The sequence below is a fragment of the Vidua macroura genome, chromosome 4 (assembly GCF_024509145.1).
Source record: "Vidua macroura isolate BioBank_ID:100142 chromosome 4, ASM2450914v1, whole genome shotgun sequence".
In the NCBI taxonomy this organism is placed as follows: Eukaryota; Metazoa; Chordata; class Aves; order Passeriformes; family Viduidae; genus Vidua; species Vidua macroura.
The window spans coordinates 31,742,595-31,763,939 of record NC_071574.1 but is presented as its reverse complement, the minus strand read 5'-3'; the positions used below and the strand labels follow the sequence as shown (position 1 = coordinate 31,763,939).

General features: G+C 38.4%; 1 protein-coding gene across 2 annotated transcripts in view; it reads right to left on the bottom strand.

Moving 5' to 3' along the window:
* Window positions 1–18,521, bottom strand: part of GUCY1A1 (guanylate cyclase 1 soluble subunit alpha 1) — a 34,420-nt gene extending 15,899 nt beyond the window's left edge. The window contains exon 1 of one of the 2 annotated variants that reach the window (XM_053975364.1): window positions 18,453–18,521. The gene's annotated coding sequence lies outside the window, so the exon portion shown is untranslated. Of the gene's footprint in view, window positions 1–16,534; window positions 16,691–18,452 lie in introns of those variants that run through there. The other variant, XM_053975363.1, reaches the window with a different exon arrangement.
* Between the last annotated feature and the right edge of the window lie 2,824 nt (window positions 18,522–21,345).

Genomic DNA, 21,345 nt, shown 5'->3' with positions numbered 1-21,345 from the left:
GCATTTGCACTAACCTAAGAAAAAGAAACTGAATACATTGGTAATTACCAATGAGTTTTCAGTTTCTTTGGATGTTTTTTCCTGTGAATAAATTATTTCTCCATTTTTAGAAAACAAAAATCTGGAAGTATTTGGAGTTCACTTCCACGCTAGCATATTGTATTTTAACTAAATCACATTTATTGTGATAGGAAAAATATCCAGGCAGTTAGAATCAGTTCAGTAAATGAAGTGATGCCATTGTTTTACACCTGAAGTCTCCAGAAGCTGCCAAGTGGGAAGAAGAGGTCCCAGAAGATGGTCATGAAGACTTTTTCAGGGGCAAAATGGGCACTAATGTGAAGATCCCTGAGTTGACAAAGCTGCTGGACATGCAGCTACTGTGTCTGCAGCTTCTTTTTGTGATGCCACCCTGTGTGCAGCAGGACACCAACATTCAGCCTTGTCCTGCCCTGGTGGGGACTGGAATCTTTGCCCTTGATCTGAGCACTACTTTGGGCTCCTGCCAGTTGCTATTTATGAACACATCATAATTGATTTGGAAGAACGTGGATATCCATGATATTTCTAGCAATAATACTGTTGTACAAAACCAATATCAGATCTTTAAAGTCCAAATAATGAAGACACAGTGCATAAAGAAAGTTTTCTGAATAACCATTTTCTAAGCATCCTCAAGTTCTTGCTTTCCCAGAAACAAACTGTATGGTTCTTTGATAACAGAGATCCCAGTTCAAAACCATTATCAATTTAACAGGTATAACAATTTTCAAGCAGTGGTCTTCCTGACCTCTGCAATGACAAAACCCCCTAAATCACATCTTTAAATAAACAAAGTGGAGAACCTATTTCCCTGACACTTTAGAGGATTCAAATACTGAAAAATCCCTCTGTCTTCTTTAATTAAAAGATCAAGTTTGCATCTGGTATCCTAAGTGCATCTTGCACTTAATTTAAGTAATGTTCAGAAAAAAGTCTATTGCATTACAGGAAAATCTGTCTCACTCAAATGGTAATTAGACAGTGGTGTTAAAGGTCTGACAAGAGAAAGATAATGAATCCCCAGTGTAGAGATTACAGAAGAAATTTCAGCAGTATGATGGACCTTAAAAAGGTATGAGAAAGATAATAACCACGCATCACAGGTTAACTCAAACATCTGCAGATGTGTTTCAGGAATGAGGAAATACCAGCCCTCCCACTGTTCACCATATCTTTAGACATTTTCTGACCAAAACAAAACAAAACAAAACAAAACAAAAAAAAAAAAGAAAAAAGAAAAAAAAAGAAACATGAAAATATTTTCTGTTTTTGATTCCTCTCCAAACATGGTTTGAGAGAGCTCATCCCAGGGGAGCAGCAGTGTCTAATGTGAATTCTCCATCTCTGCCATATTAATTGATGCTGTTGTTACCTTGGGAAACAAATTGAAAATTAAAATTAAATAATCTGCTGTGAGATCAAACTACAAGCAACCAATTTATTTAGTGTCTGACTGAGTACAACATGGCACTGTGCCACTCAGAAAAATGAAGATGACTTTACATAGTATAGTCACAGCTGCAGAATAACTTAACAGTGCTCAAAATGCTCTGTACAAACATTTCATTCTAAGTTTACATCTATATATGTCTCACAGTCAAAAATGCATTTGTCTATGTTTATTTTTACTATCTGCTTCTGAATATTTCCTTTATTATAACATGTCATGCAATACAGATCAATGAATCAATCATACAGTAAAATCCCTAATATTAACACAGCCATTTATAAAAACTAAGCAATACCACTTATCAACAGTAGTTAAAGGTAGTTTATAATCTTAATTTATGGACATGGCACAAAAATTAAAAGCAACATTAAATACTTTTCTCTTATGAAGAGTCCATCACTCAGAGTAAGACAGAATATGGTATGATGGTATGTAATATTTAAATTTTAAACCATACGCATCACTTTGTTAGGTGAACTGCTGCATGTTGAGCAATAATTTAAAAAATAGTCTGTTTTGCAGCAGTCAAAAGATATCACTGACTAAATCTAACTTTCGCTAGTATGAGAGTGATTGCAGCACTCCACAGAAGCAGCTGCTAACTTCTGCCTTTATGTAAGAAAGGGGTTTGCTATTCTCACTCAGGTCTAATCTCTGTGGGGTTCAGAAATCATTGTCTTTTGCCCCTTGCCAGTCAGTGCCTCCGAAGAGAGCAAGGCAGGAACTGCTCTTTTTACGCATGGGCAAAACACAACCAGCTTCTAGTGGGACAGGCTAGGAACCAGCACCCTCCCTATCAGTAGCAGCTCATTTCTGTTTCAGCTCCTGAGTCTATCAGCTGACAAACACAGCTAAAATAACTAAATATTATAATTTTGTCTTAGTAATACTAAGTACAATATCTGTATATTATTTTTTCTACTTCAAGTTCTGTGGGTAGCAACAAAATCAAAGCCCTGGTAATTGGTCCGTTTCCAAGGATTTTAAGGCTGCTTCTAAAATACTAAGAAGAAAACACCTCAAATCCACATCAGGATATAAGCTCATATTTTAAGAAGTCAAAGCAAGTATTTATTAGTCTTACTAAATCCTGTACAAATAAGTTAACCTTTCGTTGTTTGCTTCATTGTTAGTTTAAACATGTCCTGGGTACATACACCTTCAAAGCATTAATTTGTTTGGATATTGCAAAACCAAGGAGTTGAGGTCTAGAAACCTCTTAATACACGTGACCTTTCAATCCTAAATCATTACCACCTTGTGTAGACATGGGCTTCACTTAATTTACAAAGTAGTACTTTTCTTTCCTGAAAGATTCTAGCTTTTTCACAGTACATATTTCTGCTACCTGAGCAAAGGCAATAACTTTGAAAAGGTCGTTATCCCCTTGATGAAAAGGTTGTTATCCCCTCTACAGATCAAGAAAACACATGATATGGAACAGTGGACTTCACAATAATTTACTGGTGCCCAAGAAATTACTAGAATCAGCAATCTCAAATTCCATTCCAGTTCTCAAAATTAATATGCTTTGCCAGGCATTAACTTTCCTGCTTGTTCAGCCAAAATTTCCACCCTTCTTTTTTTCAAGCCAATTCTCTTTCTGATCTGCCTTTACCTCAGAGCCCTTTAAGAGTAGTCTTTTACCATTTTTGCTTCAAACCACTAAAATTGCCATTGTGTGCTGTGCAAGACCAGTTCAAGTGTTTTCACCCTCTGTTTAGTGCTATTTCTGATACAAGTAGAGACAAAATTTTCCTGTAAGTCACAGCATACCTTTGATAATAAGGAAATACCACAGCACACCACAGAACTTACTGAATTAATGGAATTACAGTGATTGCCAAACAAAGTAAAAGATAGTAAAGCAGCTATGATAAAATAATACAAATCACCAATCAATCATTGTTTTAACTGTCCAAATTTTTTTGTAAATCCAAGTTCAGTGTTGTAATTCATCCCAGTGACTGTCCTATATGACTATATGTCTGCTTAGGGCAAGTTAAAAATTTAGACCTTGCTTACAAGAAATGTTTCTCCCCACATAATGTGGAATTTCCTCACCTTTCTACTTTTTTTCTGTATAAATTGTTTTAAGAAGCAGAGAAACATAATCAAGCTCCAAGTTGAATAGATTGCGATTTGCAACATTAGACAGCTACCAAGCCAGGAAATGAAGAAAATAATTACCTTTGTTTTCTGAGAAAAAAAAAACCCAAATTATCTACTTTTCTATCTTGTCATCTGTCTTGAAAATAAGCTTCACAGAATACATGTCGACTTCAAAACTACTAATATGTCTTATTTTAAGGTCACGAGATGGACATTTCTGCTACTTTAAAATATTAGCATTTATGTAATAACACCAAACACTATATCTTAATACTGAAGCTAATGTTATTGAATACAGAGCAAAACCCTCATTTTAAAGTATCACTGAATTTCTTATATTGGTTTTGTGACTGACTCATTTCCCTGTAATACTCTGAAACCAGTCCCTGGATCCAAATATACCCCTGGGAGAAGCCCAGACTCCAGATGTGAAAGTTATATTGCAGCCACATCTCTGGTTTCAATTAAAAGCTCAGGGGGAACCTTAATTACTACACCCATGTTTTGGCATATAGCTAAAGGAAGAACTGATTCCCAAATGCTGCTGATAAAATACATATTTGCCATTTTAAGTATCACATTAAGTACTTTCGTAGGGTAAATATTTTCCTATGCTAGGACCAAATAACAGGGAGGCATGCTGAGAAGGCAGCGTGGGAAAAATATTATTTTCCTGTGAGTCAAAACCTCTGTGAAAACACTCCCCAGCAAGCCCAGCAGGCAGGCTCACAGCACCTCTGCTCCCTCTGTCACACGCTCAGGATGAGAAGGCAGCTCTCGACTGCGGCACATCCGCACCCCCTGGCCCGCAGCCTGGCTGGAACCCCAGCTGAGCAACTCCCAATGGAGATACCCCGAGAGCCACAGCCCCCTTGCACTGCAGGAGCGCTGGAGCTGCACTGCTCATGGCCATTTTCACTGAGGCAGAGATAAAGATACCTCAACAAAAACTAGAAACCTGCTGTATGTAACCATGATGCATTATTCAGGTTTTGAGCTTCAATTTGTTTTTGCTTTTTTGAGAAATCCCAATACGGAACTGACATAACTGATGAGACCTCGAGTGATCTGAGTGCCCAGATGAGGAAGCATTTGAAGGAGAGGAGCTGCTGCAGTGAAGGCAAGCAATCCAAAGCGTCTGGAAATTATTCTCACGCTTTAAAGGAATGTATTTTTAAATATAGCATAATCTACATTTGCAGCCCCTGAAAGTACAATACTTCCATAAAACTTGAAAGAGAAAAGCTATGAAAAATAAATTTATGTCTTCTTTTCAAGAATTAAAACTCATCCTGAGGACATGCAGTGGTCGTGACAGTCTGCAGGAGTTATATGTAAAGATCAAAGTGTTGCCCATAGCCAGTGGAATTTAATTAGAACCCACAAAAGGAGAAGCACTGACTGTCTAGAACATGAAGTCATTGTTAATTGTTGTGCTTACTGATTCCTTCCAAATACCTACTTACAGCTCAATCTCACAAATTTAGCAATGCATAGCACGTTACTCATTTAGCTTGACCTTTAACTTTACATGTCTGAAAAATCTGATTTGTGTTTATTTCATAGATAAAAAATGCTTTTAAGGAGTAAATAAACTAAAAAATAATAGTAATTATTTTGTGATAAAAGTGAAATCTAGTAACCTTTCGTCCTATATCATTAGTGAAATCTTTAGCTAGTATTCACAACTTAGCCAGCATTGCTGCATCTCTTTTTTTAATAAATGAAACAACAGTTTAACAACTCCAAATTTCTAAAGCATGAAGTTTCTTCTCGTTTGAGTATCATGGTCTGGATTAACGGTGAAGCATCTTTCAGCAATGATAAAAAATTTCCCCTACTTCTTGAAAGACACTTATCTTGCTGAGATTTGTACCTGCACATATTCTTGCTGAAGTTGATGTAACTGTTTGCAGAACTGACACACAGGTTTGCACAAATATTATTTCCCCAAATACACTGGAGCACAGTAGAGCAATATAAGACATTGACTGTAGTGTCTAAAGACAGTGCATATAGTTAAATATTCCCTTTGTGTTCACAGCTTTAAGTTATAATGAACAGCAAGTTCTATAAATAAAATTACTGAAAGTATTATAAATAAAAGTATTAAAAGTTTCCATGGACTCCACAGATCTTAGAAAAGTGTCTGAAAACTAGGTCTGTTGAAAGAAGTGTTTCATTAGCAGATTTCAGTTGCAGAGTTCTCTGACTGGGTATTTGCCACCTGTCACTTCTCTTTACAATGTCTAAAAGATCATTTTCATGCTGAAAATCACTGACAACTACCTTTCATATTTATTCATAGCTAAGCACTCATGCCAACTCCTGTTGAAGTCAACAGCAGGTTTCTGGATATAGAAGGAACAGGATTAATCCTAAAAGGTCTGTCACTGCTGTCACTGAAATACTGATTTTCATGATTTCTTATTTTTGAACCAAAATATGACCATGGCTTTTTAATGTTGGGTTTTTGCAGCTAAGTGTGCAGATTCAATAATCACAGAACTGAGGTCATTTGAGATTACAGAAAGGTTAAAAACTATGCATGGGAAGGTAATAACAGGAACTTCTAATTAGTAAAAATGGTTTGTCCTGCAGCATTGAGGTTATGTCCTTGTACTTTTTCTAAAAAAACATGTTGATTGAAGATATGTAATCAACCCAAATAGATGGCTGAAGGGGTGTTTTCATAGCCATCATACAGATACTGATTCTGCTTTAGGTAGGTCCCTGAAGAAAAAAAGCATTTTTTGGAACAATTTCCCAATTGTTCTCTTCCATGGTATTTGCAGAGCAGGACCAAGAGGCACCTTCCTTTTTGATTAAATGCCTACATATGGTTTCTGCTACAAAACATGTTTAAAAATAATTGGAATTGCTGATTTAGCCCATGTGCACTGTAAATTAGCACCTTCCTTTTTTATTTCACTGATTGGCCTGTCATTTTGCACACAATGGTACAGGCACATATAGTTATTCATAGCCCACCTCTTTCAAAATCTGCTCTTCTAAAAAAGATTTGAGTACACAAAAGCAGTGCCTCTTACCTTTGAAAAGATTATCAGCACATCCAGAGAGACTGAAAGCTCTAGGAATACATTACAATACCAATTTGAGTATCTTGTTTAGGTGCTTTCTAATACTCTTCTGCAAAATACAGCAGATATGAATTTAAAGCAGAGAAAGCTAGGTAAATATATGAATTTATATTGTCCTTAAAAACACAAGCTTCCTTTTTCACTAAAATGATGAAGCTAAGTAAAGGTGAGAGCTTTTGTGAAATATTGAGCTTGCACGTGTGGTATTAAGAGAAATTAATCTTGTTAATCACAACAAATAAGCACTTAATGACTAACATTAACCTGTTGTTAGTGTATACCATGTGTGTAATAAAACTAAAGATTAAATAAATCCAGAATCAGATTTTGGCTTCCTGTTGAATGTTCAATTTGAGACGCTTGTTATTGTCTCCAGTGCAATTGCTGAAGTTACCACAGCTATTCCTCTTTCAAATCCTTCCGTTCCATTTATTCAACATTTCTTTTAAGCATGTGAATGAAATCAAATTGCACAGAGTGTTTTTCAGATTACTTTTGCACAGAAAAAGTCAGCACATGTAAATGAGAGCAGCAGGGAGAAGGAATGCAAGATTAACTCAGAGAGAACTGCCACGTTCACTACGTATTCTGTAATACCTTCCCCTTGGCCCTGGTGGCAGCTTGAGGTAAAGAGTGAGGGGAAAATGTGGCCCTATGGAAAAGTAAGATGAAAATATTTATGGGAGATTCAGCTTTGACATATCTAAATCATAGCAAGGCTATTGAGATGTAGAAATGTGAGCTCCTTCATAAAGAAACTTCTCAAGTCATTAAAATGTAGCTTCCTGTTTTAATAATAGACACAGTGAAAATCAGAGAATCATTGAGGTATTGATCATGACACCAAGGAAAAGATTTATAATGCTACATTTCCAAACCCTCACTAGTGATAGACAATAAAAAAAAAGACACATCCTTACAGCTAAAACATATCAAATAGTAGAAGCCTTGGTCAGTGCTGCTCCTCCAGTTAGAACAGATACATTTAGAAAGACTTAGCATATTTCAAGCTACGCATTATACAGATTCAAGTACATTAGCTGTTGAATTGCAGCCTCTTGTAACAATACCAAAGTTGAATATTCAAAGAGAACAAAAATAATACCATCCAGTTTTTTGAAACTCTGTTTCAGTTTTGGATATTTTTGTGCCAAAATGCTGGTTACAGACTGGCACAGAAATAGATGCTTAGCTTGCAGTGCTTGCAAATTCCACTGAAATTCACCAATTTCTGTGGCAGATGAACAGAGATTCAACAGATAAAGAGATACTGAAGAATGGAAATCCAAGAAAAGGTTAACAAAGAACAGTTCAGAAACTTTGATCAGATACATCAATCGCCAGCTTCTAATTCAAGGTACAAATTCAGGGTTTAATTATTGAGGCAAATTAAATGTATTTTAACCTTAATTCTTCTGGTGCTTTTTTGTGACTTTTTGTGCAAGGTCCTCAGGTCTTTCTCTCATTGGGTAAATAGAGATATTGTGCATTGCATGAACCACAGGGTAATCTTCCTGGAGTTATTCTAGGCAGGGTACCTAGAATCACCCACATTTCTTCACTTCACAACCTGTATGACTGCACTGGCTGCAACGATGTCAACATCACAGTATTCTTACTGAAGTCTGAAAGATCAGAGCTTGTCTCCATTTCTCAGATTTCAGTTTTCCTATTTTTTCTAATTTATTTTGCAGTATGTACTGTTCTGTATTATGTGAAAGATAAAACAAAGGGAGATACAGACAGAATAAAGGATCAAGGAGGAAAGAACAGAAGAAAACCTATAAAAGAACACAAAGACCAAAAAATCTATAATGAATAAGGAAAACACGGCCAATAGAGCAAAACTATCTGTGATGGAATGGACAGTTTTCTTACTGATAAAGTGCTTTCTCTCTACAAATCCACAAATCCACAGATCCACAAATCCACTGAAGTTTGGTAGGTTCTTATGCAAATAATTTTTCTGTAACCTGTCAGTATAGCCTATAGAACATGCTGACATGCTAATTCCATGGAGCTTTCCAGCAGTATTTTAGATTTTAGGAGAATTTTTTGTTTGCTGTTTCTGTGTTTCAACCAACTCTCCTGGCTATGTATTACTCTCTGATGCACAATTAAGGAAGGACACGTGTTCATTATTTTGATTTGGCCATCAAGATTCAATTTCTAGTTTCACTGGTTTGCTGCACTAGCACCTATTGGGAGGTTGTGAATGACATACCTTGTTTTGCAGCATTGTTTAATGAGGCTGCCCTGTGTTAATAAAAAAGAAAAAACTTCCCATGTTGTTTTCTAGTATTTTGTTTTAGATGGCATTGATTTGGAACATAAAGGCTAGAGGTCCATTGTTACTGATTTAAGTTTTCATTTCATAATTTTACATTTTTAAAGGATATTTCACTTGTCTTTTATAATATGTCTATAAGGAATCTCTTTTCTCTCTCCATCAGGCCTTCTAAAATACCAGTTCCTGCTGCACATGTATCTGAGATCCCAGGACAGAAGCATTACTTACCTGGCTTCCTTCAAGGCCCTGACCTGCATTCCAGGGAGGCAGCATGGAAGTGCACTGGTGCCAGCAATCACCCATAAACACAAGCAGACCTTCCTCCTGTTCTTAGTTCAAGGTGTGGCAATTTAAGATTCACTGCTGGGAGGCTTTCAGTCCCCAGGCAAAATGAGCACAGAACACAGCTGAGCATCTTGGTCTGGAGGATCTCCCAAAAAGGAGTAACAGCCAAAGAAAAGTAGCAACAGAGTAATCTCAGATTACATTGTTGAGAACCCAAACCAAAACCAAATGTTATTGATAAACATCTTTGTCTCAACACTTCAGCTACCCAGAGACCTAAGGCTCACTTGAAGTGCAGGGGCTGTACCACACCAAAGGTCCTTCAAGTACAATTTCCCACCAAAATGTTAACGAATGACATACGAATTCTGTATATGCTATTTTTTAAATCTGTAAAATGGAAATACACCACTGAGCACCTGTTTTCTTTCATTATATTAAGAAATTATGTTCATTTCAAAAATGGAGCCATATAACAGGATGTCTCCAACTTGCTGTGTTGCATACTAGTTCTGTGAATAACAGCTCCAAGCAGCAAAGAACACAGTTCAGCTGTTTCAGAGGTGAAAGAGCAGAGCAACTGGCCAGTGAACTGTGGCAGAAAACCTAAAAATGAACCAAAATAAAATTCCAGTCATATCAAGTGCATATGTACTCAGAGGAGTACATCAAATAGGTTTTGAATGTCATTTGAATATTATCTTGAAGATATATGCTCCTTTACCTGGATAGTTAAAATTATTGTTCACTGGACCCTTGAAAAAAGAAATCATGTAACAAATAATGGGTTTCACCTCTGCACTTGTTTACGTGCACAGAAAGAGGATGCTACATGGCAAGTTCCCCCTTTTCCGAGGGAGTAAAGGCTGTGGAGCCATGAGAATAGCTGGGCAGAGGGAGGGAATGAGATGCACAACTTCCTGGAGGATGCAAACCAGAGACTTAAGTTTAAGGATAAAGAAAGGTAGTATCTCCTTCACAAGGAATTTCCTGCCAAGATGAAGGCAACATTTTTTAAGCATTTGGCATTCTAGAGCATTTTGAAGCACCACGAATCTTGCAGAGTGCATTCTCAACAGGTAAAAATAACACAGGGAGGAAAGAAAGTCTGCTGCACTGCGTATAGTCTTCCTTTATATAGGGTCAAAAATATTTGACATTTCTGCTTACACTTTAGGTGGTGTGGAAAATACAAAACATTTATTTTAAATACCTGACAAGCTTTAATGAGACACAAGCACTAACTTTACAAGTATCTTGTGACAATGGAGAAATTAAATTCTCACATTATCACAAGTGTCTTTGCAGCGTATTCATGTTGTAAACCTTTGCTCTGGGTTTTCAATTCTGTTTATAACAGGCATCTAAATCCCATGATGCCCACACTATGTTAAACTGACATTAGGATTGCATTCCTAAGTAATGCAGCTTCGTTGCTAAAAGACAGAGTGCCAAACCTAAGTTTAAAGATTGGAATGCATTTACTAATATTTTACTAAAGATCATGAGTGTTTTCCATTACTGTAGTGTAACAGTTGGGAAAGAAAACTCTGATTATTTGTCATATAAACCCATATAACTACCTTTTTTTGGCATATTTATTCCAGCATTACAATATAACTTTCAACAGTGGCAATATAATCTATTTTTTTTAACACATTAACCCCATTAGATGCTTTTCTGCCACCACCACTCTCTTATTTCAGTTTATCATCTTATTTTACCATATACCAATTTACTGCTAACAAAATTCTGCCCACAGCACATGCAGGGATAGATATTCTGATTCAGTTTTTGCTAAGGGTAAATCATAACCCTGTATCCTATCAGCAGTCCTTGCTTTTCACTGTTTCAAAGCCTATTTGAAAAGATACTTTTTCCTTTTAACTCCCCTCTATCGTTTGAATCCATTTTTGCTTAGAACTTACTATGACTTAGAAGTGCAAATAATTTTCAACGAGAAACTCAAAGGAAGATATCATGAAACCACATTTCATATATTAAGCAACCATTAAAGCCAGTTTTTACTGACATTTCTAAGTGCCAGTCTCTAATCTACGAGAATAGTCAGTGACATGATGCCCACCCACCTCTATCTTATGCATGGTATAGCTACACACTTTAAACTGTGACTAGCCATGACTCTGTTGATTCTAAAATTTACTATTACCATGGTCAATGACTTTTTCCACATACAGATGACAATCATGCTGCCTCCCCCACAGATCTGGAGCATGTGACATACAGAGCTAAGTGTGAACCTGCTTGAAGCTGATACTAATTTTCAGATCAGCAGCAGATTTTCAGTGTCACAGTACAAATGTGGTCTCTGCCTCGTGAGCACATCAAAAGTGCCTAACGTGAGATGAAGGACTGGTCTCCTCTGTGTTATTTCATTGCCACCACACAACCAGACGTTTTTGTCTGCAAAGGGAAATATTTCATTACCTTCCAACATTCATGAAGGTCTCACTATTTAGTCAGCAAGATCACTTCTTGTGAAAATTCTTGCAGAACTTTTGTTTACACTTAAATATTGGTATTTAACCTTCTATGAGGTCACCCTTGGGCAGGTTGCTTAGCAGAGAAATAGTGCCACTGATACCCTGCATTCTGCTCTCTCTCTCTCTCTCTCTCTCTGTTGCTGTTGGTAGGCCTATAAGTTGCTTATTTTAACCCAGAAGGCTCCAATTAAGAGCAGGGCCATACAGAAATACACAGCAAAAGATGATGACTGACTTGAAGGGTTTGCCATCTGAACAGCTAAGACAAAAAAATGGGAAATGAAAGGAGCATAACAATGGCTCCTTTATAAGTGGGGAAATAAGGCATGCTGGAGATCATAAAAGGAAGACAGCAGCCGAGCTAAGAAGTGAATCCAGATGTCTTAGCACAAGTTAAGAGATTGCACAAGTTTGTTGGGCAGTTTAGTAGATCTGAGTGATTTAGAAAAGTCATGTTTGACCTTATAAAAATTGGCAGCCAGATTATAAAAGAAACAATGGGATGAAAACACTTTACACAGTAAAATTCTAATAGATTTTGCAGATAGGATTCATAAAAGGATGCAGGTGCTAAGTATACAAGCAGAAAAAAAGGTATCCTCACACTAAATCTTCATGGCTAACACACAGCAGGTTTAATGTCATTCTGTTATTTCTGAAGGGTTCATAATTCCTTAAAGGAAATGCATTTCCCCTTGGCTGGTTTTTAATATCATGCAATTTGTTTGGGAACTTTAACTGTATAAAAATAAGCATTTAATTCAATCTATAATTAATTGTAATTATTTCTGTCACAATTTTTGAGAAAAAAAAATCAGCTCTTCATTGACCAAAAGCTTTGCTAAGTTAGTTAAGCCACAAGACTCTCTCCCTTCATACCATTCTTCCCATGGGGAAATTCTAAAATCCTACCTCTAAATATGCCTTGTGAATTCTATAGACTAATGGCTCCATTTTCATTAAAATTTCAGAAATTTACCTGTCTGCCAAAGATTTTTCTCCTCATGAAGGCAAATGGTTTTGCACTTCCAGCTTGCCAGTGCAAAGAGACAAGAGACAGCAATGAACACCATTTTGGCAAAAACAACAAAAAGGAGATTTAAAGTTAGATTGATACATGCTTTCTCTGAAGACATGGAAATTTTGCCATTTTTAGCAGTTCTATTTAAAACAGGAACTGCAATGAGTATTTCAGGGTCCTGGATGCCAGCAGTCAGGACTAGGGAGAAACAGAGCTATTCGTGTAAGCAGACGCCCCTCCCTATTAACCAGAAGGCAGCACCTGAGTATATTGTCTTGTGTTTTCAAATCATAGAAATCATTATGAGCAAACATAAAATCCCAAATTTTCCCAATAACAAACCAGAAATATTGCTGAGGTGTTCCTCTGTATTCAGGCTTTTACTAATGCTCTTTTGTGTGTGAAGAGTTTCTGTACTTGCCGAGGAGGTCAATCAGCTTTCCCTGAACAATTTTTGCCAGTCTGCATCTGTATCAAGTGCCAAGTGAAATGCAAGGTTAAAACGAAATTAAACACACATTTACTTTGGTCAGCATTAGCAAGGCAGTCATTACTGCACAACACACTTCTGTCTAATATACTATTGAGAAACTTGTTTCTGTGCTATTATTTATTAAAAGTGGAGAGTTTAGCAGCAACTACTGTATGCAGAAACCACAAGTTTTACTGCGCTCTCTGGAATCAGTGACATTCAAGATTTCCACCATGAGGATTCCCCAAAATACATTTTCCCCAAAAGCATGATGTATTTTTGTGCTGAATAACTCAGAACTGGGCTGAGGAACAGATTCACTTCATAAATGTATGTTTCTTTCAATTTTCATTTGTGAAGGGGAAAATAGTCAAAGAATTCTAGCATTCAGCCTTCTAACAAGAAATTTTAACTTTATTCACAGGGAGGCAATTGGATGACTTCCATGGGATATTCCCTGCAGCTCTCTAATACAAATAGCTGTCCAAGGGCTAGATTCCATGATGCTTGATAACATCTTTGGAAGTGGTTGCAGTCTCCTCCAAAATGATACATGTCCTGTTTCTAGATTACAACTGCACATTAAAGCTTTCTTCCTGAGCCACTGCATGGCTGACCTATTTTCTATATGGACTTAGCTGAAACAATCAATGGGCATAGCCATGCGTGAAGTGCAAGGCATAGCCAAACCATTCCAAGGGAGGGTTCCAGACAGCTCCATGGCCCACAGCCTCCCACAGGAGTGCAAGTCTCCAGGCATGTCTCCAGACATTTCTCCCCTTGCCTTAGGGCAGAGAAAAAGTGGCCTTGTCACTCAAACAGGGACAGCACAGCATACTGTTCACAGGCAGATACATATGCATAGGAAGTAGAGACAGGGGCTCTCATGAAAGAAATACTCTCTCAGAAATAACACATAAGGTCACAGCTTGGTTAGAGTGGTTAATGCCCTCCCTGAAAGGAATTACCCTTCTGGGGTTGATTTGCACAAGGGGGTTCATTTGAATGCTTCTGCTAGCAGGGCACCATTCTCTTGGAACAGCTACTTCGAGTGTGAATAGTGAATATGCAAGAAGAAAATCAATTCACAATTGACTTTAAGTAATACAAAGGAACTAATTTAAAGAATCAGAGCAGTAAAATCAAGAATAACATGTACCACAATACTGCCAAGTTCAAGCAGCTGGAAGAGTGCTTAAAAGTAGCACTAAAGGTCTGAACCATGGAAGGGAGCATTTTAATTAAATGAGAATGCCAGTTAAATACAATTAATCTCAATTAAAACTGAAAACAATAATATTCTTAGCAAGGGCATCTATTCCACATAACAAAACTATCATATAATAGGAAACATGAATGAAAAACCAATGGAAGTGAATATCACAAAATATTATGCTCTGATAGGGTGGGATTCTCCTAAAGACTAAAGGCTGTGGAGGCCCTGAAGCTCATAGAGGTGCCTGGGGTCTGAATCAATGAACAGGACATGGTGAGGCCTCTCTGTGGTGAAGTAAAATTAATCTGTAGGGATCGTATTTGCTCTGGCTTAGGTCATGAAGCAGCAGAACTGAAATGTGCACTCCTACAAAAAGGGAGTAGATGTCAGCTTGCTCTCGACACCACATCTACAAAAATAAATATCCTGTGTGGTGAGCCACTTCCTAGCACTGACCTACAGCTGCCATCACGCGATTAGGACAACCAAAATAATGGAACAGCATATCACCAAATGAGCTGCAGTCAGTACCTATGGCACAAGTAAAAGGCTTAACTATAGATATTAACATGGTTTTTTCAGTTGTCTCAAAGCACGTGAATCTATAAGCAAAAACCTTATACAAAATCTACTTTTTCTAGCAAATTTTGCTGCCTTTATTAGTAAAAATTAATTTGTTGTTTATACCATAGCTAGAAGCCTTAGTCAATTTAAGCACATGCTTAAAACCTATTGTAATTTTAAAATTAAATAGATACTAACATTCTGCCCTGAACAGTGTTGCTTTGTTGAATGAAAACCAATGCCTTGAGCTGACTTAAAAATATAACATGTTTAATAATAAACTTGAATCTCTACTTGTCATACAACTATTCATGGAAGACATACTGAATATACATCATACATATAGCCATACAATATACAAACATCATACAGCCACATCTCAAATGGTGAAGACATCCTAGAAAGAATATTCAAAGTAATGTCAAATATGAGATTTGACCCTAATTTAATTTCAAATGCTAAAAATCATAATTGCAATGGCAAACATCTACATAAATGCAGTAATTTTTAAGACACATAGACAATAAAAGTCTTTAAACAGTAAATAGTACAAAAACTGCAAGGAATCCCAACAAAGAAACTCTAATGGCAGCTCTCCAATGGCCCAAATTTCATTTGTTAATAAAATGTGCAATCTGAAATGTAATGATTTCTAAATAAAAATACAACAAAATACTTCAAACCATGTCCTGTATTTTCCAAGACTTTTTAAAATAAGATTTTTTTTTACCTATACAAAACTTGTCTTAAATGATTAAGCTTTTATAAAAAAAATTTGAAACCTGTTGCTAGTCTACAGAGTCAATACAAAATACAGCCAGTACCTCCTTACACATATTTCCTTGCAGATAATTTAGAACATAGCATATGCTTGCTTAGATTACTGAAGTGCTTGGTTTTTAGTTTTGGGGGATTTTTAAAAGTACAATACTATTTACAGGATTTTTTGTTAACAACTCTTTTCAGTTAAAAGGAAAATAGCTGTGTTTGCTACAAATTCTATCTTGGCTTCTTGGATTACTTATTTTGAGTCTTAGTTTTTTTTGGGTTTTTTTTTTAGAATTTTAAACAGATGGCATTCATACTCATAATAGCATGGATATTTTATCTTTTATGGCATGAGATAACCAGGTTTTGACTGCTACCGATATTTGGCATATTAGATTTTATTATCAACTCTTACTTATGTTTTGATTTCACTATGGGATCTGTTTTGAAACAAACTGTCATAGAAGGCTAAGGACAGATTTTTTTTTTAAAGAAAGCATTAATCCCAATAAGACAAATATACTCAACCTGAGTACTTACTTTTATGGACCTTGACTTCTCATTTTTAGTGTTTTATTAAAAAATTTTATTCATTTAAGTGAGTACTCAGCAAGTGAACCAGTGGAAGAAAGGACAGCAAGACCTCGGTGAGACATTTTATTGGTGTCAAAAAGGGTAAAAAAAACCACTGTAGAACTAAATTCCTTACCTTCTCCTCCAATGTTTGCCTCATGATCTTGCATTGTCATGACTCATAATAGCTGCAAGGTACATATTTCCCCAGAAAAAGGAAGTACAACCAGGAAATCTGAATACGTGCTTTCCTTCTCTCTCCTTCCATATTTTTCCTGTCTGCTTTGAATAAGCATGATTTCAGCAAATGCTTTTTTTTTTTTTTTTTCTCACTGCTACAGTACTCCTCATGCTTCCTTACAATCACCTGGTTCATTTAAGGTTCTTGCTACTGGCAAAGCAAAGAGAACAGTCATCAGAACGTATGGCCATATGTAGCACCCCAGAGCAACACAATCCAAGCAAGAAACTTCTCTACAATTCTCTTCCCTCCAAAAGGAACATTTGTAACACATTTGCATACATTCTCTGGATGCCTGAATTGCTTATCTTCTCTGATTAATTATGTAAAATGGTCTGTTACAGGAATCTCTTCCCAGTACAGCCTGTCATCACCTTTTGTTCCTGACCCTAGAAAAGTAGTAGACCCGTTCATATGATTTAACGTGTATGTTTCCTTATGACTACTTTTGTAGTTTGGAAACAAATCATCTTAATTCTAACTACAAGAAAAGGGAGTGGCTCCACTGGGTGTTTTGTCTTTGGAAAAATTCTAAGATTAGATTATTCTTCCAAATAAGTAAAACACTTTGTTCTATGCATACAAATATAATCAAACTCTTACATTTGTTATGAAAATATTCCTCTGTTACATTATTCTGTAGCTCTGTATTCTCAGACTTAATAATGGAAAAGCCGAGTGAATAAAAATTTTGGTTTTCCTACTAGTATTCCAAATAGCAAATGTCTGACCATTTCTTTAGACCAACCCACATGCAGCACAGTGTAACCTGTAGTCTAGTGGAAGTGAAAAGCCCAAATACAGCATTACAGACACACTGCATCCTTGCTTATGACTTCTTCCCTGTAAAATCATCCTTCGAACTTAGAAAGCCATCTTACTACATCCCCAGAATAAGTGACCAGCTCTGAAAATAAAGCCATTTTAGAATCAGCATTAGATCAAGCTTGAGACATAAGATGTTTAATCGATGTATAAAAGCACTCCTTTATAAACGAGAGAAAAAGTTTTTAAGTTTCTCATGATTATAGACTGTGATGATTTTATAAAGGGAATACTAAACGTAGGCTAGTTATGCCCACTAAGCTTTAGCCACAGAAACAAACCTATTCACTCAGAAAAGGGATTAGGAGCCTAAAGTCTTGAAGAAATGGAAAGAAGAGGAAGAAATTTGACTGAAGAACTGCTAATCATCATGAATGCAACACAGTTTGGGGGCTCATTTATTCTTCCTAGGAAAAAAAGAATAATTGGAATAGCAGATGCAGAGATGAAGTTATTGTTAGAGCAGCAAGTATGTGATGAAATATCAGGCTGATGTCTAATTCATGAGGTGGAATGGTAGAAATTGCTCTGAAAACCGGGTAAGAAACCTTACCTAAGCATAACGCAGTACCATCAGCCTGAATGGCTTTAATTAGCTTGACGAGCATCAGCAATTCGCGAATTCTTAGAAAGCCTCACAATGCACAAAGGCCGCCGGAGTACCGCTCGTGGCTGGAGCCCTCAGCGGGCTCCAAGAGCGCTTCCAGCCCCGAATCGATCCCTGTTTCGCTCACGCCCATGTCTGGCTGGGGGTACGGCGCACACGGGGCTCGGGGCGCTCACGGGAAAGGGCTTCCCGCGCCCCCCGCCCGCTGCCGGGGCTCAGCACCGATCACCGCCCGGCCGGAGCGAGCCCCGGCCCCGGCCGCGCCCCGCGGTCCCGGCCGGGCGCCCCGTCCCAGCGCTGTCCAGGGTCCCCACCGCCCCTCTCCGCGCCCCGGGCGCCGCTCGCTCCCTCCCTCCCTCCCTGCCTGCCTCCGTCACTCACCATGGCGCGGGGTGCCCGCGGCCGCAGCCCCGCCGAGGGGCTCTGGGCAGGCGCCGCTGCCGCTCCCCGGCGCCGCCAAGGTGTATTTGGGGAGCGGGCGCGGCGCGGCGGCGGCGGGGCCGGGCGGGAGGGGCCTCCCCGCGGGCCCAATCAGGGCGGCGGCGGGGCGGGGGCGGCGGCCGGGGGCGGTGCGATGGCCGTGCCAGAGCAGTGCCAGAGCCGTGCCGGAGCCGTGCCGGAGCCGTGCCAGTCTTGCCGAGCGCCGCCGGAGCGGAGCGGAGCGGAGCGGCGCCTGCACGGGATCGCCGGAGGCGCGGGGCGCCGGGGGCTGCGAGCGGAGCGCGGGCTCCCCGCTGCCCCCCGCCCCGCCAGTGCCCCCTCGCCTGGCGGCCCCCACGGGTTTAGGCTTCGAGAAATGTCAGTCTGCGCAGTCGGTCGCTCCTGTCTGCGGCTCCGCGCGGGTAGAACCTGTGTCACGGGGGCAAGGCGCTGTGGTTACTGACGTCTTTTCCACACCAGTATCCTTCCACGTACCCTTCTGTTCGAAAACGTGTGCTGCCATATTTGTTTTATTCGCATTTTCTCTACCATGGCTTATATTTACTTGTTGGGAGTGATATTCCGTGCGATGTGTGATATTTACCTTTTTTACTGTAGCCCTGGAGTACTACTATTTAAGCTCATACCTAAGCAATGAAAGAAGGGAAACGCCTCTCCAGATAAGCACAGAAAAAAGAATTGTTTACAGAACATCAGCAAATCAGATGGCCAACTTCAATTTAGAGAACAAATTCATAAAACGCTCCTTGTAGAGCGTTGCCCAGGTCTGAAATTGTGCTCTTCATTCTTGCATGCCACCAGAATGATAAGTCAACAAATTTTAAATCATTACTAAGGCATTTTCATGGTATTTTCACTGGATGGAACCAGTGGATAGTTTTTGGAAGCCCAAGAGGATAAATCATTTTGTCAGGCTTGGACAATTAACAGTGACTGAGCTCACAGGAGGAACAGTTGCCTTATCAAGTGACATGTAAGCAAAAAGAAAATTTCACCGGGAAAAACAGCTGTCTTAAGCTGAAGGATGAGTTTGGAGGAGCACCATGCCTACACAGCAAGAGAAGAGGGGTATTATTTCTTGTCGCTCACTGACTATTGTACCTTAATAAGCTTGTGTGGAAGCAAGTGTCAAAATCAACCAAAACAAAAGGGGCACATCTCCAAGTGGTTTTGAACAAACCAACTTTATGCAAGAGAGGTGATCAAGCTTAAGGTGTGAATGTTTTGTTGCCTCCCTGACTGTCAGAACTGAAAGATGGTTTAATAAATATATCTGCTTCACACCATGCTTCCCTGCCTGCCATGTTAAAAGAAGAGAAATCTGTCAGCTAAAAAAGTGATTAATTCCTTCAGCCACCAGTTAGTCAACTGAAAATAATCTGCCAAGGCCCAATTTGTTGCCATTTCTGAAGTCATTGACAAGCAATATGAAACTTGAGTGATAAATAGCATAGGACATTGTGTGCCTCATAAAACTACTGTATTAATAGGTAATGCATTGATGCAGTGTCTTGCCTTCAAAAACAAAAATTAGTCTCAAGGAAAGGTGTGGCCCTGCTAATGTTTGCCTTCATTTGCAAACTACCCTAACTCTCGCTTTTCAGTCTCCCTTTTCTTGCCTCAGGAACCAGACATTTCTGGGAAAAAAAGTAGAAACATCTTCTGAGCAACTGATATAAGTGAATTCCATTATCAGGTTTCTGTACCAAAAGGAGTAAGAGCTTCTGTTGCACAGAGAATTCCTCTTCCAGGATGTGCCATGCAAATTTAGATATGATGATCACTGCAGTGTAAACCGGCTGTGACCAGAGTGCCAAACACTGGACAAGAACAGTGAATGTGGACATTTGGTGAGGAGCTGAATCATCAGTACACAAAGATCTCCCACAGTTCTTGGAAAGCCACTGTTCATCCCTGTCATTTGTTATGTGTGTACTAGCAATGACTTGCAAACTTGCACCAAATAAAACAAAGAACATGCTCAGGAATAGGATCTTTGCAGTGAGTATTTGAAAGAAGAGAAGAGTATTTCAAGTTATATTAATTGAAGTATTAGTACAAGGCAGTATTCATTTTACTTTAGTCATTGGAAAATTAGTTCTCCAAACAAATTTAGATGAGATAAATTCCTTCCATAAAATTCATAAGATCCTAAAATACCAAAAAAGATATCACGTTTTATTTAAGTAACACTTACGTCACACTTAAAAATGGCAACATTTTCTTAATTTTCTTCTATAAAGTTCTTTTTTTTTGACCAATAAGATGGAGAGATTGTATTATATATAATGGTGCTAAGATATATGTATAATCAAATATAAGGGCATCATAATCCAGAGCATAATTAACACTCCTAAACTGCCATTTACTGACATCTGCTGTATTTAATTCAAGTTCTCAAATCAGATGTCTTCAAAGAAGCACCTCTCAAATGTATCATCTCCCCCATGGCAACTGAAATTTCTGAAAATACAGAAAGCTGCAGCCCAGAGCTGTAGTGCTGAGCAGCTGATGGCTCAGCCTGGATGGCTTCAGGCACCAGCACCATGGGGCTGGAGATGCTGGCAGATAACAGAATGGCAGAAAGAATGAGGTTGGAAGTTACCTCTGGACTTGAGCTAATCCAACGCTGCTGCTCACAGCAGGGTGAACTAGAACACATTGTTCAGCATGGTGTCCAGCCAAATTTCTAGTGTCTTCAAGGATGAAGACTCCACAACATCTTTAAACATCACATTACAGTGTTTGACAACATTCACAGCAAAAAGAAAAGAAAAAAAAAAAAAAAAGTAGTTATTTTCCTATATTTAAAAGGAATTTCCTGTATTTCAGT